The sequence below is a fragment of the Pan troglodytes genome, chromosome 14 (genome assembly GCF_028858775.2).
Source record: "Pan troglodytes isolate AG18354 chromosome 14, NHGRI_mPanTro3-v2.0_pri, whole genome shotgun sequence".
Lineage (NCBI taxonomy): Eukaryota > Metazoa > Chordata > Mammalia > Primates > Hominidae > Pan > Pan troglodytes.
The window spans coordinates 55,469,869-55,496,944 of NC_072412.2; the positions used below are offsets into that span (position 1 = coordinate 55,469,869).

General features: G+C 42.1%; 1 pseudogene; it reads left to right on the forward strand.

Annotated features, from left to right (window-relative positions):
- The first annotated feature begins 14,515 nt into the window (after positions 1-14,515).
- Positions 14,516-17,141, forward strand: LOC467365 (cTAGE family member 2-like; annotated as a pseudogene).
- The last annotated feature ends 9,935 nt before the right edge of the window (positions 17,142-27,076 follow it).

The window sequence follows — 27,076 nt, forward strand, 5'->3', positions numbered from 1 at the left end:
AAGGATCTTGTATGGCAAATTTTTGTCCTAAAGTAAAATGACTGGTTATTTAAAAAAAAACAAAAAAACAAAACAGTAAGAAAAAGGGAAAATGTAGAACAAAACAAAAAGTCCAAGCATGTCACAGATGGTCTGTGTAAGTCATACGTTGTCTGTGTGTCTCTCTTCATGCAAATATTCTTTAAAACCTGATAGAAAATTGGAGAAATTTGGCTAACTAACATTGCTCATAGTTAAATCTTGTAGTCTTGATGAAGGTAAAATAAGAAATATAGGAAATATTGTAAAGAAATACATTGGTAGTTTGGCAATTTTAAAAAATATAGTTAAGCATGAAGCCAGATTTAGCGTAGAACCAAATTTCACATACATGCTTGCATTGATTCACACTACATTTGCTGTTCTGCAGATAGGGCTAGCACTAAAGTATAATACTTACTGGTCATGTACTTAGAGTGAATTTCTGTTCTTTGTTATTTTTTTTTTCTGTGAGACGGAGTCTCACTCTGTCACCTAGGCTGGAGTGCAGTGGCAAGATCTCAGATCACTGCAACCTCTGCCTCTGTGATTCATGTGATTCTCCTGCCTCAGCATCCCAAGTAGCTGGGATTATAGGAGCACACCACCATGCCTGGCTAATTTTTGTATTTTCAGTAGAGATGGGGTTTTACCATGTTGGCTAGGCTGGTCTCAAATGCCTGCCTGGGCCTCCCAAAGTGCTGGGATTACAGGCGTCAGCCACTGTGCCTGACCTAAAGTGAATTTCTTAATTGCACAAAATGTATAGTAGTATTGGTGGCCTTAAAGACATTAAATTGCGTATCAGGAAGAAAATATTTGTCATGCGATTTTTTTTTTTTTGGCTCTGAGTAACACTGTAGCCTCCAAGGTAAACTGAGTATAAGAAAAATTTGGGGTTGGTTTCCTGTTTATTTCTTTTGCTTCTAATTTTTATTTGCTGTTTGTTTGCTTTTGGGTTTTACTTATACATACATATATATATAAAATGATTGACTTTTTAAAATTCTAGTGGAAGGCTTTTATTTGGTTCTATGAACAATCATTTTGTTTCCTATGCATTTCCAGCAATTCACCATTTGCCCTGTTTATCCTAAGCTACCTTTGTCAAGCCTCCAAAAATTGATAGAGGATACCAGCCATTTAAAATTTGAGGCCAGTCCAGCACAGCACAGCACGGCCCGCAGGAGCCTGGCCTGCACATGTGCCCACCAGACCTCCAAACTTGAGCCACCATCTCTGCCCATCCCTAGGGAGCCCAAGCCCCTGCAGCACCCCTCCCACCTGTCTCCAGCCATGGGTGATGTTGATGCTGCTGTTTTGGAGACAACACTCTAAGCATGTGTGCTTCCAATTGTGAGTCTGTGAACTCTGTAAAGAGACAGAAAATCGATTCCCAGGCAAGATGGGCGAATAGGAACAGCTCTGGTCTGCAGTTCCCAGCGAGACCAACATGGAAGGTGGGTGATTCCTGCATTTCCAACTGAGGTACTCAGCTCATCTCACTGGGACTGGTTAGAACGTGGGAGCAGCCCATGGAGGGCAAGCAGAATCAGGGTGAGGTATTTCCTCACCCAGAAAGTGCAAGGGGTTGGGGAACTCCCTCCCGTAGCCAAGGGAAGCTGTGAGTGAGGGATGGTGTTATTTGGCCCAGATACTATGCTTTTCCCACTCTCTTCACAACTCACAGACCAGGAGATTCCCTTGGGTACCTACACCACCAGGGCCCTGGGTTTCAAGCACAAAACTGGGTGGCCATTTGGGCAGACACTGAGCTAGCTGCAGGAGTTTTGTTTCGTATCCCAATGGTGTGTGGAATGCCAGTGAGACAGAACTGTTCACTCCCCTGAAGAGGGGGCTGAAGCCAGGAAGCTGAGTGGTCTTGCTCAGCGGATCTCACCCTCACAGAGCCCAACAAGCTAAGATCCACTGGCTTGAAATTCTTGCTGCCAGCACAGCAGTCTGAAGTCGACCTGGGATGCTCGAACTTGGTGGGGGTAGGGATGTCCACCATTATTGAAGCTCGAGTAGGTGGTTTTCCCCTCACAGTGTAAACAAAGCCTCCAGGAAGTTTGGACTGGGCAGAGCCCACCACAATGCCACAAAGTCACTGTAGCCAGACTGCCTCTATAGATTCCTCATCTCTGGGCAGGACATCTCTGAAAGAAATGCCGCAGCCTTAGTCAGGGGCTTATAGATAAAATCCCCATCTCCCTGGGACAGAGCACCTGGGGGAAGGGGCAGCTGTGCGTGCAGCTTCAGCAGACTTAAATGTTCCTGCCTGCCAGCTCTGAAAAAAGCAACAGATCACCTGACACAGTGCTCAAGCTCCTGCTGAGGGACAGACTGCCTCCTCAAGTGAGTCCCTGACCCCCGTGCTTCTTGATGGGGGGACACCTCCCAGCAGGGGTTGAGAGACACCTCATACAGGAGAGCTCTGGCTGCCATCTGGCAGGTGCCCCTCTGGGACAAAGCTTCCAGAGGCAGAAGCAGGCAGCAATCTTTGCTGTTTTGCAGCCTCTGCTGGTGACACCCAGGCAAACAGGGTCTGGAGTGGACCTCCGGCAAACTCCAAAAAACCTGCAGAAGAGGGGCCTGTTAGAAGGAAAACTAATAAACAGAAAGCAATAGCATCAACATCAACAAAAAGGATGACCACACAAAAACCCCATCCAAAGGTCACCAACATCAAAGACGAAAGGTAGATAAATCCGTGAAGATAAGGAAAAACCAGTGCAAAAAGACTGAAAATTCCAAAAACCAGAATGTCTCTTCTCCTTCAAAGGATCACAACTTCTCACCAGCAAGGGAACAAAAGTGGATGGAGAATGAGTTTGAGGAAGTGACAGAAGCAGGCTTCAGAAGGTGGGTAATAACAAACTCCTCTGAGCTAAGGTAGCATGTTCTAACCCAATGCTAAGAACCTTGCTAGGAAGCTAAGAACCTTGATAAAAGGTTACAGGAACTACTAACTAGAATAATCAATTTATGGGCTAGGCACGGTGGCTCACGCCTGTAATTCTAGCACTTAGGGAGGCTGAGGTGGGTGGATCATGAGGTTAGGAGTTCGAGATCAGCCTAACCAACACGATGAAACCCTGTCCCTACTAAAAATACAAAAATTAGCCGGGTGTGGTGGCACGTGTCTATAGTCCCACCTACTCAGGAGGCTGAGGCAGGAGAATTGCTTGAACCCAGGAGGCGGAGGTTGCAGTGAACCAAGATCTTGCCACTGCACTCCAGCCTGTGTGACAGAGCAAGACTCCATCTCAAAAAAATAAATAAATAAAAATAAAAATAGAATAACCAGTTTAGAGAAGAACATAAATGACCTGATGGAGCTGAAAAACACAGCATGAGAACTTTGTGAAGCATACACAAGTATCAATAGCCAAATCGATCAAGCAGAAGAAAGGATATCAGAGATTGAAGATCAACTTAATGAAATAAAGCATGAAGACAAGATTAGAGAAAAAAGAATGAAAAAGAATGAACAAAGTCTCCAAGAAATATGGGGCTATATGAAAAGACCAAACCTATGTTTGATTGGTGTACTGAAAGTGATGGGGAGAATGGAACCAAGTTGGAAAACACACTTCAGGATATTATCCAGGAGAAATTCCCCAACCTAGCAAGACAGGCCAATGTTCAAATTGAGGAAATACAGAGAACACCACAAAGATACTCCTTGAGAAGAGCAACCCCAAGACACATAATTGTCAGATTCACCAAGGTTGAAATGAAGGAAAAAATGTTAAGGGCAGCCAGAGAGAAAGGTTGGGTTACACACAAAGGGAAGCCCATCAGACTAACAGTGGATCTCTCTGCAGAAACCCTACAAGTGAGAAGAGAGTGAGGGCCAACACTGAACATTTTTAAAGAAAAGAATTTTCAACCCAGAATTTCATATCCAGCCAAACTAAGCTTCATAAGTGAAGGAGAAATAAAATCCTTTACAGAGAAGCAAATGCTGAGGGATTTTGTCACCACCAGGCCTGCCTCACAAGAGCTCCTGAAGGAAGCACGAAATATGGAAAGGAAAAACCAGTACCAGCCACTCCAAAAACATACCAAAATGTAAAGGCCATCAACACTGTGAAGAAACTGCATCAACTAATGGGCAAAATAACAAGCTGGCAACATAATGACAGGATCAAATTCACACAAAACAATATTAACCTTAAATGTAAACTGGCTAAATGCCCCAATTAAAAGACACAGACTGACAAATTGGATAAAGAGTCAAGACCTATCAATGTGCTGTATTCAGGAGACCCATCTCATGTGCAAAGACACACATAGGCTCAAAATAAAGGGATGGAGGAAGATTTACCAAGCAAACAGAAAGCAAAAAAAAAAAAAAAAAAAAAAAAAAAAAAAAAAAAAGCAGGATTGCAATCCTAGTCTCTGATAAAACAGACTTTAAACCAACAAAGATCAAAAAAGACAAAGAAGGGCATTACATAATGGTAAAGGGATCAATGCAACAAGAAGAGCTAACTATCCTAAATATGTATGCACCCAATACAGGAGCACCCAGATTCATAAAGCAAGTTCTTAGAGACCTGCAAAGAGACTTAGACTCCCACACAATAATAGTGGGAGACTCTAACACTCCACTGTCAATATTAGACAGATCAATGAGACAGAAAATTAACAAGGATATTCAGGACTTGAACTCAGCTCTGGACCAAGCAGACCTAATAGATATCTACAGAACTCTCCACCCCAAATCAACAGACTATACATTCTTCTCAGCACCACATAGCACTTATTCTAAAATTCACCACATAATTTGAAGTGAAATACTCTTCAGCAAATGCAAAAGTACAGAAATCATAACAAACAATCTCTCAGAACACAGTGCAATCAAATTAGAACTCAGGATTAAGAAACTAACTCAAAACTGCACAAATACATGGAAACTGAACAAGCTGCTCCTGAATGACTACTGGGTATATAATGAAATTAAGGCAGAAATAAATAAGTTCTTTGAAACTAATGAGAAAAAAGACACAATGTACCAGAATCTCTGGGACACAGCTAAAACAGTGTTTAGAGGAAAATTTATAGCACTAAATGCCCACAGGAGAAAGTAGGAAGGATCTAAAATGGACACCCTAACATCACAATGAAAAGAACTAGAGAAGCAAGAGAAAACAAATTCAAAAGCTAGCAGAAGATGAGAAATAACTCAGATCAGAGCAGAACTGAAGGAGATAGAGACACAAAAAACCCTTCAAAAAATCGATGAATCCAGGAACTGGTTTTTTGAAAAGATTAACAAAATAGATAGACCGCTAGCCAGACTAATAAAGAAGAAAACAGAGAAGAATCAAATAGACACAATAAAAACTGATAAAGGGGATGTCACCACTGATCCCACAGAAATACAAACTACCGTCAAAGAATACTATAAACACCTCTATGCAAATAAACTAGAAAATCTAGAAATGGATAAATTCCTAGACACATACACCCTCCCAAGACTAAACCAGGAAGAAATTGAATCCCTGAATAGACTAATAACAAGTTCTGAAATTGAGGATGTAACTAATAGCCTACCAACCAAAAAGAGCCCAGGACCAGACAGATTCACAGCCAAATTCTACCAGAGGTACAAAGAGGAGCTGGCACCATTCCTTCTGTAACTATTCCAAACAGTAGAAAAAGAGGGACTCCTCCCTAACTCATTTTATGAGGCCAGCATCTTCCTCATATCAAAACCTGGCAGAGACACAACAAAAAAAGAAAATTTCAGGCCAATATCCCTGATGAACATCAATTAGAAAATCCTCAATGAAATACTGCCAAACTGAATCCAGCAGCACATTAAAAAGCTTATCCACCACAATGAAGTCGGCTTCATCCCTGGGATGCAAGCCTGGTTCAACATATGCTAATCAATATATATAATCCATCACATAAACAGAACCAATGACAAAAACCACATGATTATCTCAACAGATGCAGAAAAGACCTTTGATAAAATTCAACACCCCTTCATGGTAAAAACTCAATAAACTAGGTATTGATGGAAGGTATCTCAAAATAATAAGAGCTATTTAAGACAAACTCACAGCCAATATCATACTGAATGGGCAAAAGCTGGAAGCATTCTTTTTGAAAACTGGCACAAGACAAGATCACTCCTATTCAACGTAGTACTGGGAGTTCTGGCCAGGGCAATCAGGCAAGAGAAAGAAAGAAAGTGTATTCAAATAGGAAGAGAGGGAGTCAAATTATCTCTGTTTGCAGATGACATGATTGTATATTTAGAAAAGCCCATCGTCTCAGCTCAAAATCTCCTTAAGCTGATAAGCCACTTCAGCAAAGTCTCAGGATACAAAATCAGTGTGCAAAAGTCACAAGCATTCCTATACACCAATAACAGACAAACAGAGAGCCAAATCATGAGTGAACTCCCATTCACAATTGCTACAAAGAGAATAAAATATCTAGGAATGCAACTTACAAGGGATGTGAAGGACCTCTTCAAGAAGAACTACAAACCACTGCTCAAGGAAATAAGAGAGGACACAAACAAATGGGAAAACATTCCATGCTCATGGATAGGAAGAATCAATATAGTGACAATGGCCATACTGCCCAAAGTAATCTATAGATTCAATGCTAGTCCCATCAAGCTGCCATTGACTTTCTTCACAGAATTAGAAAAATCTACTTTAAATTTCATATGGACTCAAAAAGAGCCCATAAAGGCAAGGCAATCCTAAGCAAAAAGAACAAAGCTGGAGGCATCATGCTACCTGACTTCAAACTATGCTACAAGCCTACAGGAACCAAAACAGCATGGTACTGGTACCAAAACTGATATATAGACCAATGGAACAGAACAGAGGCCTCAAAAATAACACTACACACCTATACTCATCTGATCTTTGACAAACCTGACAAAAACAAGCAATGGGGAAAGGATTCCCTATTTAATAAATGGTATCGGGAAAACTGGCTAGCCATATGCAGAAAACTGAAACACCTTATACAAAAATGAACTCGAGATGGATTAAATATTTAAACATAAGACCTAAAACCATAAAAGCCCTAGAAGAAAACCTAGGCAATACCATTCAGGACATGGGCAAAGACTTCATGACTAAAACGCCAAAAGCAATGGGAACAAAAGCCAAAACTGACAAATGGGATCTAATTAAACTAAAGAGCTTCTGCACAGCAAAATAAACTATCATCAGAGTGAACAGGCAACCTACAGAATGGGAGAAAAGTTTTGCAATCTATCCATCTGACAAAGGGCTAATATACAGAATCTACAAGGAATGTAAACAAATTTACAAGAAAAAAACAAACAATCCCATCAAAAAGTGGATGAAGGATATGAACAGACACTTTTCAAAAGAAGACATTTAGGCAGCCAACAAACATGAAAAAAAGCTCATAATCACTGGTCATTAGAGAAACGCAAATCAAAATCACAATGAGATACCATCTCACGCCAGTTAGAATGGTGATCATTAAAAAGTCAGGAAACAACAGATGCTGGAAAGGATGTGGAGAAATGGGAACGCTTTTACACTGTTGGTGGGAGTGTAAACTAGTTCAGCCATTGTGGAAGATGGTGTGGTGATTCCTCAAGGATCTAGAACCAGAAATACCATTTGAACCAGCAATCCCATTACTGGGTATATACCCAAAGGATTATAAATCATTCTATTATAAAGACACATGCACACATATGTTTATTGCAGCACTATTCAAAATAGCAAAGACTTGGAACCAACCCAAATGCCCATCAATGATAGACTGGATAAAGAAAACGTGGCACATACACACCATGGAATACTTTGCAGCCATAATGAGTTCATGTCCTTTGCAGGGACATGGATGAACCTGGAAACCATCATTCTCAGCAAACTAACACAGGAACAGAAAACCAAACACCGCATGTTCTCACTCATAAGTGGGAGTCGAACAATGAGAACATATAGGGACAGGGAGGAGAATATCACACACTGGGGCCTGTTGGGGGATGGGGGGCAAGGGGAGGGAAAGCATTAGGGGAAATACCTAATGTAGATGATGGGTTGATGGGTATAGCAAGCCACCACGGCACATGTATACCTATGTAACAAACCTGCATATTCTGCACATGTATCCCAGAATTTAAAGTATAAAAACATTTTTTTGATTGGCTTTGCTGATGATCTTGAGATCTATGGAAGCCTTAAGTTTCTTGGCAAATAAATAAATAAATAAAAGACATTTTTTATAAGGTTTGAACAGATAGTACATTTATTTTGTTGTTTGAAAAGATAGGTGAGAATTAAAATGTTTAAATGGTGTTTATTTCCAAGGTGATTCTTTTCATTATTATTATTATTATTATTATTATTATTATTATTATTAGAGATATTGTCTTGCTTAGTCTCCCAGGCTGAACTGGACTGCAGTGGTGCAATCTCAGCTCATTGCGACTTGCCCTCTCAGGTTCAATCGATTCTCATGCCTCAGCCTCTTGAGTAGCTGGGATTACAGGCATGCACCACCACGCCCTCTAATTTTTTTATTTTTAGTAGGGACGAGGTTTTGCCATGTTGGCCAGGCTGGTCTTGAACTCCTGACCTCAAATGGTCCACCTGCTTTGGCCTCCCAAAGTGCTGAGATTACACGCATGAGCCACCATGTCCAGCCTATTTCCAAGGTAATTCAATGAAATCAATAATTTGAGTTGGTTTCAGATCTTTTTCTTTAATGAGGAAAAACTGTGATATGGGTACAAAATTTTAATGCTCAGGAAAAATTGGCCTTGTCCTTACGGAAATTATATTGATTGAGATTTCTTTCAAACTACTTTAATTGTGTTTACTATTATTAACATTAAGTGCCGGGCACGGTGGCTCACGCCTGTAATCCCAGCACTTTGGGAGGCCCAGGCGGGCGGATCATGAGGTCAGGAAATCGAGACCATCCTGGCTGACACGGTGAAACCCTGTCTCTACTAAAAATACAAAAAATTAGTCGGGCGTGGTAGCAGGTGCCGGTAGTCACAGCTACTCGGGAGGCTGAGGCAGAATGGCGTTAACCCGGGAGGCGGAGCTTGCAGTGAGCCGAGATGGCGCCACTGCACTCCAGCCTGGGTGACAGAGCAAGACCCCATCTCAAAAAAAAAAAAAAAAAAAAAATTGACACTGGCTTGGATTAAATAGTAACAACAACAAGTATGAGACTTCCTAGTGATTTTTGATCCCAATGTGTTTATCACTGATGGGCCTTCATGTGTGTACTTGAAAACAAAATACATACAAGTGTTGCACTGGTTTGAAAATTTTAGTGGTGAAAGTCACCTAGTCAGTTGACAGTACTGTATCTAGAAACCAATCTTGGAAATGTATGATGATGCTCTCTTATTTATTTAGTTCATTTTATTTTATTTTTGAGATGGAATCTTACTCTGTCGTCCAGGCTGGAGTGCAGTTGCGTGATCGGGGCTCACTGCAACTTTCATCTCCTGGGTTCAAATGATTCTCGTGCCTCAGCCTCCCAAGTAGCTGAGATTATAGGTGCGTGCCACCATGCTTGGCTAATTTTTTAATATTTTTAGTAAAGACCAGATTTCACAATGTTGACCAGGCTGGTCTTGAACTCCTGGCCTCAAGTGATATGCCCTCCTCAGCCTCCCAAAGTGCTGGGATTACAGGTGTGAGCCACTGTACCCGACAATGATGCTCTTTTAAATAGCTGAAAAGAAATTATTGTGTGCTTGTTCTTACTTTGTCCTTGTTTTGTTGTATAGTATTTAAGTGAAAGGAGATTATTTATCCCCATACTGAATTTCCAAAACTGGTATTTGTAGTTACCATTTTTTAGTGATGGAGAGAAATGTCAGTTGTCTTACTTTGATAAGTTCAGCATAGGACCTATCACATTTTTTATGCTTTTAGCCACAATTCTGTCACTAGAATGCTAGCAATTAGACATATGCAATGAATAACCTAACTACTTTAATATAGTGGTTTGAAGTGCTGCAGGCAGTGGCTCCTAAACACCAAACCACAGTGTTTTAATTTGTGACGTGTTAGAATGATAGGACTTTCTGGAGTAAAAATATCCTATTAACTAATCCTTGTGCTGTTAAATTACAGGGCTTTGACTCTTGGGTCTGAAGAAGGCACCGACTCCTGCTAAATCTTGAGCATTGATACCAGTCAAAGCTTTGTTGTCAGACCTGGGAGAAGCTGACAATGAAAATGATTGGCTTTTTTTTTTTTTTTTTTTGAGACAGAGCCTCACTCTGTCACCCAGGCTGGAGTGCAGTGGTGCAATCTTGGCTCACTGCAACCTCCATCTCCTGGGCTCAAGCAATTCTCCTGCTTCCAGCCTCTGAGTACCTGGGCTTACAGGCACGTGCCACCATGCCCGGCTAATTTTTGTACTCTTAGCAGAGATGGGGTTTCGCCATGTTGGTCAGGCTGGTCTCTAATTCCTGACCTAATATGATCCGCCAGTATAAGCTACTGTGCCCAGCCGTGATCTGCTTTCAAAAGACACAGGGCTGGCTGGGCACACTGGTTCACGCCTGTAATCCCAGCACTTTGGGAGGCCGAGGTGGGTGGATCACCTGAGGTCAGGAGTTCGAGACCAGCCTGACCAAAATGGCCCGTCTCTACTAAAAACACAAAAATTAGCTGGGCGTGGTAGCAGACGCCTGCAATCCCAGCTACTCAGGAGGCCGAGGCAGGAGAGTCACTTGGACCCGGGAGGTGGAGGTTGCAGTGAGGCGAGATTGCGCCATTGCACTCCAGCCTGGGTGACAGAGCCATACTCCATCTCAGAAAAAAAAAAAAGACACAGGGCCAGAAATTAAAACTACTCAATCCCTCTAGGCTGAGGGACTACTGCAGAAGAGGTAGGCACATGAGATTGTAATGGCCGGTTTTGAGGGATAAGATTAGTTCAGGGCCAGGTGCCATGGCTCATGCCTCAATCCCAGCACTTTGGGAGGCTGAGGTGGGCGGATCACAAGGTCAGGAGATCAATACTATCCTGGCTAACACCATGAAACCCCATCTCTACTAAAAATACAAAAAAATTAGCCAGGCGTGGTGGCGGGCACCTGTGGTCCCAGCTACTCGGGAGGCTGAGGCAGGAGAATGGCATGAATCTGGGAGGCAGAGCTTGCAGTGAGCCAAGATCATGCCACTGCACTCCAGCCTGGGTGACAGAGCGAGACTCTGTCTCAAAAAAAAAAAAAAAAGAAAGATTATTTCAGTTTTTCTGTAAATTAAACATTAACACCAAAACCACACTGATGCAAGGCCAGCATCTGGGACTTCCTGGAGCATTAATCTGCAACTTAATAGAAAATTGTAAAAGATTATAAAAAGTTTATGGAAATCTTACCTTATGGTCAAACTGATTACAATTGGATAGATTTGTTTATAAGGTTTTATTAAAGTTAGTTTTAACATTAATAATATACCATATAAAGGTAAAATTTGGTTTCCCTTGAACAAAATGTTCATGTAAGAGATAAGAGATTTTTGAGTAAAACTACAGAAAAAGAGAGGGTTCTCTCCCTCCTAGTTGGCTTCATGCTGTTTTTATTAGGGCTTATTGTTTGGGAAGCTGAGTCTCCTCACTATCAAAGGGTAACCTGTTTTGTATTATCATTTTTGCTAAACGAATGGCTATTTTATAGTGACCTGTTATCCTATTTTGTGATGTCAAGTGTCTTAAAGCCGATCTCTGACAAACTTTCCAATGGCAAAATTTCAAGCTCCAAATTCAGTCTTTTTGACCTCAAAGTAACTTTTTTGGGTATAAGTTTCCCTGACGTCCAAGAGAGACATATTAGGTTTATTTGCCTTATTTGTTATGTTAGAATTATGCAGGAAGCATTGTCAATCTGAGGTGGTGTTCAGCTTCCTTTGGGTTTTATTTATTTATTTATTTATTATTTATTTTTTAGATGGGTCTTGCTCTGTTGCCCAGGCTGGAGTGCAGTGGCACAATCTCAGCTCACTGCAGCCTCTGCCTCCCAGATTCAAGTGATTTTTGTGCCTCAGGCTTCCAAGTAGCTGGGATTACAGGCATGTATCACCATGCCCAGCTAATTTTTGTGTTTTTAGTGGAGATAAGGTTTCACCATGTTGGCCAGGCTGGTCTTGAACTCCTGACCTCAGGTGATCCACCTGCCTTGGCCTCCTGAAGTTCCAGGATGATATGAGAGTTCTAAAATTCTGATATGTCTTAATATATGTTGTCACAGTAATTATTATTATGATGTTAACTTGTATGCCACAGGAATAACAAAATACCCTAGTTAACTGTGCCTTTAACTATGGCTGTCTTAAAACTTTTGTCATCCACAATTGTAGTTTTGCTTTGATCCTTCTCGAAAAGTGACTTATAATCAGCTACAGTCCAGGGCTTTCTTCTTTGGGGAAGTTTATGAAAAATTCAACCTCTCAAATGCAGGTTTCTTATAACTTTGTAGACTGTGCCATTGGATTAGAGAGAAAACTTCCAGGGCACTAATTGAAATGCTGATATGTTCATAAAGATTGCTAACTCAATATGAAGCATACCAGAAGTTGATTGCATGGACTGAATTAATGGAGACTGAAATAATTTTTTATGGTTTTTTTGTTTGAAATATTGCTGATTCTTATTGTTTTGTTTTTCAGAGTCTGGAGAATTTTATTCTTTGGAGCTTTTTATTGCCTCTGAGTATACTTTAAGTATATTGAATACAGTATGCTTTCCTCAAACAGAATTTGAGGCATAGTTCTCTCTATGCCTAATTTATCCAGAATTTGTAAATTATTTGTGAATATTCTTAATTCATGGCAATGTGTTTGCTTGCATAAGTTCAATAAGAATCTATTTTATTTTATACTGCGACACAGATGGATGAACTGGCTATTTTCCCAGGTCTTTGACTGAAATGGCCTTGTGAGAGGTTCCAGCAAGGCCAATTTAGGAGAGCCTATGTGGACAGCAATTCTTGCTGCACTTTGTGGGGTAATCAGGCCACGTTTATGGGACTGCAGCTTATTTTGCAGGTAGGTTTGTCTTGCTGAGATTTGTCTTTGGTGGAAGTAGGGGACTGGAAAAAGAAAGATTGTTTCAGAAGAAAAGGATAGTATTAGATTAACCTTTGATTCCTGGGGGGCCACAGAGTCACCCATGGTATGAGGCTGCCCAGGATGCCCCTCATCAATATCAAGCAGCCAGAATGATCAACAAGATTCCCCATGAATGAGGAATTGATATTTATGTATATACTATATTATTCTTTTTTTAAGATGGGGTCTCACTCTATCTCCCAGGCTGGAATGCTGTGGTGCCATCTTGGCTCAGTGTAACCTCTGCCTCCTGGTCCAAGTGATTCTCCTGCCTCAGCCTCCTGAGTAGCTGGGACTACAGGTGTGCGCCACCATGCCTGACTAATTTTGTGTTTTTAATAGAGTTGTGGTTTCAGTATATTGGCCAGGCTGGTCTTGAAATCCTGACCTCAAGTGATCTGGCTGCCTCAGCGTCCCAAAGTGCTGGGATTACAATCGTGAGTCACCGCACCCAGCCTATTTAAAAAAAAAAAACACCAAGAAACTGTAAACCATTTAAATTTAGCAGTGGAGGGTTTTATACCAACTTTAGTGACACTAAATGTTAATAAGTTCTGATAACCCACTATCATTGGACCAAACTGTACTATAATTTTTGTCATTATTTTAGAGTGTACGGTTAGAAGTTAACCGTAAAACAGCCTCAGGCAGGTCCTTCAGGAGGTGTCCAAAAAAGGGCATTGTTATCACAGGAGGTGACAGCTCCATGCCTGTTATTGCCCCTGAAGACCCTCCAGTGGGACAAGATGTGGAGATGGAAGACAGTGATATTGATGATCCTGACCCTGTGTAGGCTGAGGCTAATGTGTGTGTCTATGTCTTGGTTTTTTAACAAAAAACTATTAAAACGTAAAAACAAGAAAAATTTAATAGAAAAAAGCTTATAAAATAAGGATATAAAGAAGACATTTTTGTACAGCTGTACAATATGTTTGTGTTGTAAGTGAAGTGTTATTACAAAAAAGTAAAAAAGATAAAAAAAGTTTAAACATTTATAAAGTTAAAAAGTTACAGTAAGCTAAGGTTAATTTATTATTGAAGAAAACAACTTTAATTAATTAGTGTAGCTTAAGCGTGCAGTGCTTGTGAAGTCTGCAGTAGTGTATAGTAGTGCCCTAGGCCTTCACATTCACTCCACTTACTAACTCACCCACAGCAATTTCCAATCTTGCAAGCTCCATTTATTTATGGTAAGTACTCTATACAAGCAGATCTTTAAAAAAATATTTTATACTATATTTTTACTGTACCTTTTCTATGGGCCTGTAAGGCCTGTGGGTTCTCGCGTCCCCCAGTTCCCCCCGCAGCCGGCTCCTCAGTGGTCCGCTCCGGTTGCCAGGTGCGGATTCTGTTCCTAACTGAAGGCTGAGTGTTCTTCGCCATTAATTGTGGCCCCGACAGGCCTGGGTTACTGCGGCCACCGCCACAGCAGCCTTGGCGCTATGGAGGAGCCCGGGGCTACCCCTCAGCCTTACTGGGGGCTGGTCCTGGAGGAGCCACGCAGGGTTGTGGCAGCACTGCCTGAAGGCAGGAGACCAGATTCGAATCCTTATGGATTTCCATGGGAATTGGTGATATGTGCAGCTGTCCTTGGATTTGTTGCTGTTCCCTTTTTCTTGTGGAGAAGTTTTAGATCGGTTAGGAGTCGGCTTTATGTGGGAAGAGAGAAAGAGCTTGCTGTAGCACTTTCTGGACTAATTGAAGAAAAATGTAGACTACTTGAAAAATTTAGCCTTGTTCAAAAAGAGTATGAAGGCTATGAAGTAGAGTCATCTTTAGAGGATGCCAGCTTTGAGAAGGAGGCAACAGAAGCACAAAGTCTGGAGGCAAACTGTGAAAAGCTGAACAGGTCCAATTCTGAACTGGAGCATGAAATACTCTGTCTAGAAAAGGGGTTAAAAGAAGAGAAATCTAAACATTCTGAACAAGATGAGGTGATGGCGGATATTTCCAAAAGGATACAGTCTCTAGAAGATGAGTCAAAATCCCTAAAATCACTACTAGCTGAAGCCAAAATGACCTTCAAGAGATTTCAAATGAATGAAGAACAAAGAAGATAGCAATACAAGATGCTTTGAATGAAAATTGTCAACTTCAGGAAAGCCAGAAACAGCTTTTGCAAGAAGCTGAAGTATGGAAAGAACAAGTGAGTGAACTTAATAAACAGAAAATAACATTTGAAGACTCCAAAGTACACGCAGAACAAGTTCTAAATGATAAAGAAAATCACATCGAGACTCTGACTGAACGCTTGCTAAAGATCAAAGATCGGGCTGCTGTGCTGGAAGAAGACATAACGGATGATGAAAACTTGGAATTAGAAATGAACAGTGAATCGGAAGATGGCGCTTACTTAGATAATCCTCCAAAAGGAGCTTTGAAGAAACTGATTCATGCTGCTAAGTTAAATGCTTCTTTAACAACCTTAGAAGGAGTAAGAAACCAAATCTATATTCAGTTATCTGAAGTTGATAAAACCAAGGAAGAGCTTAGAGAGCGTATTAAAAATCTTTAGATGGAACAAGCATCTTTGCAGTCAGAAAACACATATTTTGAAAGTGAGAATCAGAAGCTTCAACAGAAACTTAAGGTAATGACTGAATTATATCAAGAAAATGAAATGAAACTCTACAGGAAATTAATAGTAGAGGAAAATAACCGGCTAGAGAAAGAGAAATTTTCTAAAGTAGACGAAATGATCAGCCATGCCACTGAGGAGCTGGAGACCTACAGAAAGCGAGCCAAATATCTTGAAGAAGAAACTTGAGAGAACTATTCATTTTTATCAAGGGAAGATTATATACCATGAGAAAAAAGCACATGATAATTGTTTGACAGCACAGACTGCTGAAAGTAACCTCAATGATTTAAGGAAAGAAAATGCTCACAACAGACAAAAATTAATTGAAACAGACTTTAAAATTAAATTTTTAGAAAAAGATCCTTATGCACTTGATGTTCCAAATACAGCATTTGGCAGAGAGCATTCCTCATATGGTCCCTCACCATTGCGTTGGCCTTCATCTGAAACGAGAGCTTTTCTCTATCCTCCAACTTTGTCGGAGGGTCCACTCAGACTCTCACCTTTCCCTCCAGGGGGAGGAGGAAGAGGCCCAAGAGGCCCAGGGAATCCTCTGGACCACCAGATTACCAGTGAAAGAGGATAATCAAGCTGTGATAGGTTTACTGATCCTCACAAGGCTCCTTCTGACACTGGGCCCCTGTCACCTCCGTGGGAACAGGACCGTAGGATGATGTTTCCTCCACCAGGACAATCATATCCTGATTCAGCTCTTCCTCCACAAAGGCAAGACAGGTTTTATTCTAATTCTGCTAGACGCTCTGGACCAGCAGAACTCAGAAGTTTTAATATGCCTTCTTTGGATAAAATGGATAGGTCAGTGCATTCAGAAATGGAATTCAGTGGAAATTATACCAAAGATAATCTTGGTAATTTAAATGTGCCTGATTCATCTCTCCCCGCTGAAACTGAAGCAACTGGCCCTGGCTTTGTTCCTCCACCTCTTGCTCCAATCAGAGGTCCATTGTTTCCAGTGGATACGAGGGGCCCGTTCATGAGGAGAGGACCTCCTTTCCCTCCACCTCCTCCAGGAACCATGTTTGGAGCTTCTCCAGATTATTTTCCACCAAGGGATGTCCCAGGTCCACCACGTGCTCCATTTGCAATGAGAAATGTCTGTCCACCGAGGGGTTTTCCTCCTTACCTTCCCCCAAGACCTGGATTTTGCCCCCACCCCCACCCCCACATTCTGAAGATAGAGTGAGTTCCCTTTAGGGTTGAGTCTGCCTTCAAATGAGCCTGCTGCTGAAGATCCAGAACCATGGCAAGAAACTTGACAATATTTTTGCTCTCTTCAAAAGTCATTTTGACTATTCTCATTTTCAGTTGAAGTAACTGTTGTTACTTCAGTGATTACACGTTTGCTCATATTCAAACTTAATGGAATTATAATTCTCAGGATAGTATTTTGTAAATAAAGATGATTTAAATATGAATCTTATGAGTAAATTATTTCCATATCATTTTATTCTGGATAGTATAACTATTTTAATTTGTTTAACTAATCCACTATTATATAAACAACAGTGGGAGATTTATAGATGTAATCTTGCAGGTGGGGAGGCTTTACATTTGAAAGGCCATGGCATTATGCCAAGAACTGTATTTACTGTGGTTGTAGACAAATGTGAAAGTAACTTTATGCTTAATTAAATAAATTTTACTTGATTAAAAAATATATATAGGTTGCATTATTCTTCAGGTATGGAGAGACCAACAGATCAAGTGTCGATTACCACTGAAAAAATGGTTTGTTACTCACAGATCCCAACAGAAGGGAAAGTACTATGCCATGCAGCACCGAATAGGGAGGCAGTATGGTCAGCAAGAAGACAGGAGTGATGGAAAAACATGGGCAAGAGCCTTTACAGTGGTTTCCATGGGAAGGAATGAGTGAGGCAAGGTGAGCAGGGTTAAGGTTAGCTATTATAGTTTGAGTAATTTCAGCAGGCTCTGGGTATAAGGGCTGTCCCTAGTTGTCTGGTACCTGGCCCTGGGGCGCTTAGGGCAGAGGAATGTGGCATAGAGTGTGTGAGTCCTGTGGAAGCCTGATGAAATAGGTGACTGGGGGCATGAGCTCTGGACTGGTTAGTTTGTGTGTGAAAAGCACGCTCATGGGCAAATTGTTTACTGTCTCTAGGAATTGGCTAACCCTGGTAGGGACAGGCCTGCCAAGGTCAGCAAGGCCCTAGATGTCGAAGTGTCAGAATACATAAAAAGACATGGTTAATATGGTATCAGAGCCTCTGTCTTCACGTGGCCTCTCATGAAGGGCTCTAGAGTGAGCTCCCTTAGGGGATGTCAAAGGCCATTCAAGACAGCAGAAGCCACAAGGCCACGTAAAGCTTCAGTAATATCTAAAAGAAGATATTAAGAGTAATATCTCCCCTAGGTATTACAAATCATATTATCAAAGAATGTACACCCCCGTGGTATTGGAGAAATACCTCCCTTAGAAATTACAAAGAATTTCATCATAAGGTGTACCCTCACTGTGATATTAGGAGTAATATCTCCCTTATATATTATGAATAATATCATTACAGGGTGTATACCCACTGTGATATTAGGAATAATATCTCCCTTAGATATTATGAAAGGGACCAAGAAACCTTCTATTTCATTGTTTGCTGTGCCTAGCATCCATTCTGTAGATCACTCCGTTGTTCAAGTGGCTGCTGAGGCTGTAGCCATTACCTTCTCATTTTGGTCATAAGAAGATGGAAGCTAGGAAGAAAGTACACATCCAACCCTTTAAAGATAGTTCCTGGAAATTACACATATCACATCTGCTCACATCCTGTGGGCCAGAAGAAATAAATAACATAGTATATCTAGCTGCAAATGAGGCTGAAAAATATCATTATTCCCTATAACCATGTGGTCAGCTAAAAACAAAAAATTACATTACTAAAGAAGAGTAAAACAGAACAGATATTGAAAGATAACAAGCAGTCTCTGACGCAGCATCTAAGAATAATTATTCCTTTTCCTGATATCCTGAGCACTAAGATCTAGCTCAAAGTTCAGCCTTCACTTTGACAGCCATTAGAGAAAGTAAATGCACTTCATAAACTAGGGAAATGAGAATTAATGAATCTCAGGGTTCCCCTCCGCCCTTTTTTTGGAGACGGATTCTCATTCTGTCACCCATGCTGGAGTGCAGTGGAGCTGCGATCTTGGCTCCTGAAACCTCCACCTCTGGAGTTCAAGCGATTCTCCTGCCTCGCCCTCCTGAGTAGCTAGGATTACACGTGTGTGCCACCACACCCAGCTAATTTGTGTATTTTTAGTAAAGACAGGGTTTCACTGTGTTGGCCAGGCTGGTCTCGAACTCCTGACCTCAAGTGATCTGGCCACCTTGGCCTCCCAAAGTGCTGGGATTACAGGGGATTACAGGGGGAGCCACCGCACCTGGCCTTTTTTTCCCTTTGTAAAAACCCTCTTCATTAATACTAAGAGTGTTCTTGAAAGCTACAGAGAAATAAATCTCCCTTTCAGTGAATTGATAAGGCCCTGGTTATTTCCTCTTCACTTCACAAGATTTTTTTTTTTTTTGAGACCGGATTTAGCTCTGTTGCCCAGACTGGAGTGCAGTGGGACAATCATTGCTCACTGCAGCCTTGACATCCTGGACTCAAGCAGTCTTCCTGCCTCAGCCTCCCCAGTAGCTGGAATGACAGGCACAGTCCGCAACACCTGGCTAATTTTTAATGTTTAATTTTTTGTTGTTGTTATAGATACAGGGTCTCACCACGTTGTCCAGGCTAGTCTCAAACTCCTGGGCTCAAGACATCCTCCCACCTCAGCCTCCCAAACTGCTGGGATTAGAGGCTTGAGTCATCATGCCCGGCGCACTTCACAAGATTTAAGACATTGTCTCAGATTCTCAACATCTCCTGGACCTTGGCCACAGCCTCCTATTTGTTTTCTTGTCTCTGCTCTCTCCCTACTCCAAACCATTGCCTACCCTTATGCTGGAGTTACTAAATCTGCCTATGTAAAACGCTCCTTTGGTTCCTAGAGGATAAAGGATTACTTCCTTAGCCTACATATGAGACCCTCCACTGCGGGTCCCAGCCTCCTTTCACCCCTGCCCCTGCCTACCGCTCACTGTTCCCTGGCCAGGCCTGTGCTTGTGCACATTGCTTCCTCTGCCTGGAATGTGCGTCTCTTTAGGTTGAGACTATCCTGTTTATCTCTGAAAAACTGGTTCTATTCCTCCCCCATCCCAAGAAAGAACAGGTAATTGTTCCCTCTGCTGTGTTCCCATTACACTTTCTTTGTAGAGTCACGCTGTAATGATCTCTTCACAGATCTCTTGTCCTGATCACTCTGTAAGCTCCTCAGAGGCAAAGAACATCATGTCTTACCAAGTTACCTACATACCAAGGGCTGTCTGGTGCCTGACGCAAACAGAACAGAATGAAGTAGAGGCTCAGCAAAAGCTAGTGGTCGGCCAGGAGTGGTGGTCCGTGTCTGTAATCTCAGCACTGTGGAAGGCCAAGGTGGGTGGATCACCTGAGGTCAGGAGTTCGAGAACAGCCTGGTCAGCATGGTGAAACCCCATGTCTACTAAAAATACAAAAATTAGCTAGGCGTGGTGTTGGGTGTATGTAATACCAGCTCCTCGGGAGGCTGAGGCAGGAGAATTGCCTGAACCCAGAAGGTGGAGGTTGCAGTGATCCTAGATTTCATCACTGCACTCCAGCCTGGGTGACAAGAGTGAAATTCCATCTCAAAAAAAAAAGCTGGTGGTCAGATCGATGGAAACAAATTCATGAAAATGTTTCCTTCAACCTGAGAAAGCTGATTAATAAAAGAAAAACATGTAAAATAAAATGTTTCTGTCTGGCAATGATCAGAATCATATTTGCTTTTTTTTTCTTTTTCTTTTTTTTTTTTTTTTTGAGTTTCTCTCTTGTCGCCCAGGCTGATGTGCAATGGTGCAATCTCGGCTCACTGCCACCTCCGCCTCCTGGGTTCAGGCAATTCTCCTGCCTCAGCCTCCCGAGTAGCTGGGTAGGTGCTCACCACCACACCTGGCTAATTTTTGTAGTTTTAGTAGAGAAGGGGTTCCACCATGTTGGCTAGGCTGGTCTCAAACTCCTGATTTCAGGTGATCCACCCCCCTGGGCCTCCAAAAATGCTGGGATTACAAACATGAGCCACTGCGCCTGGTGCATATTTGCTTTTCTTAACTAGGTTGCACTTAATACCTATTATAGTCAACAGACTGAGTTGAAGTCTTAAGAGACACATCAAACATTCACTTATTCACTCAGAGGGGCCAGATTTGGTGCCAGACCTCTAGTGAGGAGGCCACTACAGTAACCTGGGGGAGAAATGGGTGGCTCAGCCACTAGAACCAACTAAGAAGACCACAATTATTAAAATTTTTATTATTTATTTAGAAACAGGGTCTTGCTATGTTGCCTGTGCTGGAGTGCAGTGGCTATTCACAGGCATGATCATAGCTCACTGAGCCTCAAACTCCTGGGTTCAAGCCATCCTCCAGCCTCAGCCTCTCAAGTAGCTGGGACCACAGGTGCATGCCACTATGCCTGGCTTAAGAGACCACAACGTTTTAGAGCTATCTTCTAGTGGTACATCTGCAGTTTTACCTTTAGTAACAGTGCCACATTCTTCTTCATTCTAGACCACTGCATTCTGAGCCATCAGTATAAACATTTATTTCCCTGAATGAGATGAAGCCAAAGACCTACTGCCTTAATAATGGACAGACAGTGAAACAGAGCATGAAATAGCTGTTTGTCCTGAAAAGGGTTTTTTTTTTTTTTAGGAAACAGCAGAGACTGTAAAGATGCTGAAGCCTCTGTCCCTCTTCCCTGGAGACCAACAACCTTCATTTCCAGTCTCAGTTCCTGTGCTGTTCACATGGATGGTCCAGTGATGATCTGGTTCCCATCCATCCAGCCTATGAATCAGGGAGGAAAATGAACAGTGGTACTGATTGAGGGAAGCTTTCTTGAGGTTTTCTGTTTCCTTATGAAGTATCTGGATGACAAGCTTCCCTTCAATGCATTCTCAGGGGCTTGGTCTTTACCCAGAGCAGAGGCTGAGAAAATTATTAAGATTTCTGATGCAGTCTGTCCCACCCTAACACATCACAAATGCGAGCATTTGAAGAACAAGAGCCACATGCCGTTATTTATTTATTTATTTATTTATTTATTTATTTATTTACTTATGACAGAGCCTGGCTCTGTTGCCCAGGCTAGAGTGCAGTGATGCAATCTTACCTCATCTCTGCCTCTGGGGCTCAAGTTATCCTCTCACTTCAGCCTCTGGAGTAGCTGGTACTACAGGTGCACACCACAATGCTCGACTAATTTTTTGTAGAGACAAGGTTTTTCCCTGTTGCCCAGGCTGGACTCAAACCTCTGGGCTGAAGCAATCCTCCCGCCTTGGCCTCCCAGAGTGGGGGGATTACAGGCTTCTGCACCCAGCCGCCTTCTCTTTTTGTTAATAAACTCTTTGCTGTGCACAGCTGAGAGTGGGGACTCAATAAATGTCAACAGAGGATTGTGTTTTTACAGACAGATGGACGTGGAAGAACCCAGAAACCCTGGTGTTACTATGGTTTATTTAGTTTGCTGGATTTCAACACCAAATGAGAGAGGTATTCTATTGTAGAAAAACAGAAATCCTATTGGATATAAATTTAATGAAAATCTCGAGAACTATTCAGAAACAACGAAATAAAACCATACTTAAGAGTATGTGGGCTAGGCGTGGTGGCTCACACCTGTAATCCCAGCACGTTGGAGGCCGAGGCAGGTGGATCACCTGGGGTTGGGAGTTGGAGACCAGCCTGACGAACATGGAGAAACCTCGTCTCTAAAAATACAAAATTAGCCGGGCATGGTGACCCATACCTGTATTCCCAGCTACTCTGGAGGCTGAGGCAGGAGAATCGCTTGAACCCTGGAGGAGGAGGTTGCAGTGAGCCAAGATTGCACATTGCACTCCAGCCTGGGTAACAAGAGCAAAACTACATCTCAAAAAAAAAAAAAAAAAAAAAAAGATTATATGAAGTTTAAAACTTCATACCTTTAAGTAAGATTATAATGTTCTTATAACATATTAGCCAGCTGAAGTGGCTCACACCTATATCCCAACACTTTGGAAGGCTGAGGCAGGAGGATCGCTTGAGCCTAGGAGTTGGAGAATAGACTGAGCAGCAACATAGGGAGACACACACTCTATAATCTTTTTTTTTTTTTTTGAGATGGACTTTCACTCTTGTTGCCCAGGCTGGAGTGCAACGGCGTGATCTCGGCTCACCGCAAACTCCACCCCCGGATTCAAGTGATTCTCTAGCCTCACACTCACAAATAGCTGGGATTACAGGTGCCCGCCACAATGCCTGGCTTTTTGTATTTTTGTATGTTTTTTTTTTTTTTTGAGACAGAGTCTGGCTCTGTCACCCAAGCTAGAGTGCAGTGGCATGAGCTTGGCTCACTGCAACCTCCGCCTCCTGGGTTCAAGCGATGCTTCTGCCTCGGCCTCTTGAGTAGCTGGGATTACAGGCATGCGCCACCACACCCAGCTAACTTTTGTATTTTTAGTAGAGACGGGGTTTCACCATGTTGATCAGGCTGGTCTTGAACTCCTGACCTCGAGATCCACTCCCCTCAGCCTCCCAAAGCGCTGGAATTACAGGCATGGGCCAATGCGCCCAGCCCACATTTTGTATTTTTAGTAGAGACAGGGTTTCACCATGTTGGCCCGGCTGGTCTCGAACTCCTGACCTCAATTGATCCACACGACTTGGCCTCCCAAAGGGCTGGGATTGCAGGCGTGAGCTAACATGTACCAACTACAAAATTGTTTTTTTTACTTGTTAGGTGTGGTGGTGAGCCCCTCCTGTGCATACACCCTGTGATATATTATTCATAATATCTAAAAGAAGATTTTACTCCTAATATCACAGTGGGTGTACACCCTGTGATATTATTCATAATATCTAAAAGAAGATATTACTCCTATTATCACTGTGGGTGTACACTCTGTGATATGATTCATAATATCTAAAAGAAGATATTGCTCCTAATACCACGGTGAGTGTACACACTGCGATACTATTTGTAATATCTAAAAGAAGATATTATTTGTAATACCTAGAAGAAGACATTGCTTCTAATACCACGGTAGGTGTACACCCTGCGATACTATTTGTAATATCTAAAAGATATTATTTATAATACCTAGAAGTAGACATTACTCCTAATATCACAGTGGGTGTATACTCTGTGATATTATTCATAGTAGCTAAGGGAGCTATTACTCCTAATTTCACAGTGGCTGTACACCCTGTGATTTTTTTTATAATATACAAGGGAAATATTACTCTAGCATCACAGTGGGTGTACACCCTATGATGTACACCCTATGATGTTTCTTTTTTTTTTTTTTTTTTTTGAGACTGAGTCTCACTCTGTCACCCAGGCTGGTGTGCAGTGGTGCGATCTCAGCTCACTGCAATCTCTGCCTCCCAGGTTCATGCCATTCTCCTGCCTCAGCCTCCCGAGTAGCTGGGACTACAGGTGCCTGCCACCACGCCTGGCTAATTTTTTTGTATTTTTAGTAGAGACAGGGTTTCACCGTGTTAGCTAGGGTGGTCTCAATCTCCCAACTTCGTGATCCGCCTGCCTCGGCCCCCCAAAGTGCTGGGATTAAGGTGTGAGCCACTGTGCCCGGCCTAAGTGTGATATTTCTTTTAATGTCACAGTGGGTGGACAGTCTGTGATATTATTCGTAATATCTAAGGGAGATACAACTTCTAATGTCACAGTGGGTGTACACCCTGTGATATTATTCGCAATATCCAAGGGAGATATTACTCCTAATGTCATAGTGGGTGTACACCCTTTAATATTTTTAGGAATATTCAAGTTAGATATTATTCGTAATGTCACAGTGGGTGTACACCCTGTGATATTATTCATAATATCCAAGGGAGATATTAGGACTAATATCACAGTGGTTGTATACCCTGTGATATTTTCAAAATATCCAAGGGAGATGTTACTCCTAATATCACAGTGCATTTATACCCTGTGATCTTATTCTTAATATCCAAGATTGATATTACTCCTAATATCACAGTGTGGGTACACCCAGTGATATTATTCGTAATATCCAAGGGGGATATTACTGCTAATATCACAGTGGGTGTACACCCTGTGATATTATTGCTAATATCTAAGGGAGATATTACTCCTTTTATCACAGTGTGTGTGTATACCCTGTGTGTACATCCTGTGATATTATTCGTAATACCTAAAAGATATTGCTAAAAGCACTCCTTGTGGTTTGCGCATGTTGGGATGAAAATGAGATGGAGGTCATGATCTTTTTAAGGGTGGAAAAGCATGAACACAAAGTATCATTTCATAAAGCCAATTGCAGCATCTCTGTCCATGGGGCTTCAGGGGAAGAGATGAAACCTTTGTTGAGATTCTACCATGTGGGTCAGGCAGGGACACAGAGTTATTTATGGGACAGCCCTTGTCTTAGTTGGTGAGAGGAGGAAAAAGGAGCAAAAACCTAAAAGGGGATTGCAGGGCCAGGATGTGAGTGGGGGTCGCATTCCAGTAATAGCTAAGTCTGGGCAAGGGGGAGGACCAGGCTGTGAGATGGTGGTGGACGGAGGGGTACAAGGGGAATAGCTCTGAAGGATGTATTGGTAGATGTAAAAGAAGGTGTCCAGGGGTCTGGCCTTGCTGGAGGACTTCGGGGGATGGTAGCAGCAGCATAAATAATATAGAAGCATCAAATAGGAGACTAAGACTTCAAAAGTCAATCAAGAAGTACAGAGGGGAAAGTGCAATTTAGGGCTAGATCATGGGATGAGGAGATGGGCCAAATGCTGGGGATGGGGGGATATCATTGTAGAACAGGCTGAGATGGCTTTGGAGGGAGTTCCCCTAACCCAAAGGTTCTCTAAAGAAAGTGGGAGTGATTTAAAATACACTTGAAGGAAACTATAAAACTGCCTGAGAAATAAAAGAAGACCCAAGATTTCAAAAAATCCTGGGTCAGATGTGGTGGCTCACCCCTGTATCCTAGCACTTTGGGAGGCTGAGGAGGGACGATCGCTTGAGCCCAGGAGTTCGAGACCAACCTGGGCAACAGAGTAAGACCCCTCCTCCCTGTGAAAAAATACACAAATGTAGCTGGGCGTGGCGGCAACTGCCTGTGGTCCCAGCTACTCAGGAGGCTGAAGTGGGAGAATCACCTGAGCCTGGGAGGTTGAGGCTGCAGTGAGCTGAGATTGTGCCACTGCACTCCAGCCTGGGTGACAAAGTGAGAACCTGTCTCAAAAAAGATAACAGAAGATTGGGTGCGGTGGTGTGTGCCTGTAGTTCCAGCTACTTGGGAAGAGAGCTGAGTGGGGAGAATTGCTTGAGCCCAAGAGTTCAGGGCTGTAGTGTGCTATGATGGTGACTATGAATAGCCTACTGCACTCCAGCCTGGGCAACATAGTGAGACCTCCATCTATACAAAATAAAAGATAGGAGAAGGGTAGGCCTAGAAATGCCGCATAGTGGAACAGTTAATAAGAGTCTCTGTTGGAGGCCACCTGGGTTTGAATTTTTATTCTGCCACTTCTGCCATCTGAACTGGGACAGTTTCTCCATCTATAAAATGGGGGTGATTGTTCCCATCTTATAAAGTCATTTGAATATTAAATGAGCCAATGTGTGTGAGGTTCTTAAAACAACGTCTGGCATGTAGTTAATGCTCAATTTTATTTTCTTTTGTGGTCTCTTTGAAATGCAGAAGCAAGTTACAGTATTATGCCTATAACTAACATTCAGTTATTTTCCTTCCTACATTCATTAGATAAGTATTTGACAAAGTGTTGCACAGCCCCTTGTTCTAAGAAAAAGAGTTCTTGGATTATGTGTTGTGGTGATGTTGCAGGTGTACACTCTGTCTTGGTTAGCAGACTGGCTTTTGGAAGTCCCACAGTAAATACAGGTAACTGTTGACCTCCTGAGCTAGTGTTCTATAAAACACACTTTGAGGAAACACTGTGTTGTATAAATCTAGATCAGAGAAAAGGTTAAACGACAGATCATCTCAAAATCTCAAATAGGTCTTTTTTTTTCTTTTTTAAGAGTCCTCGTCTCACTGTCATCCAGGCTGGAGTGCAGTGGTGTCATGACCACAGCTCACTGCATGCAGCCTCTAACTCCTAGGGTCAAGCGACCCTCCTGCCTCAGCCTTCTGAGTAGCTAGGACTATAAGCATCCAACATCATGCCCAAGTACTTTTTTGTAAATTTTTTTTTTTTGAGACACAGTCTCGCTCTGTCACCCAGGCTGGAGTGCAGTGGCAC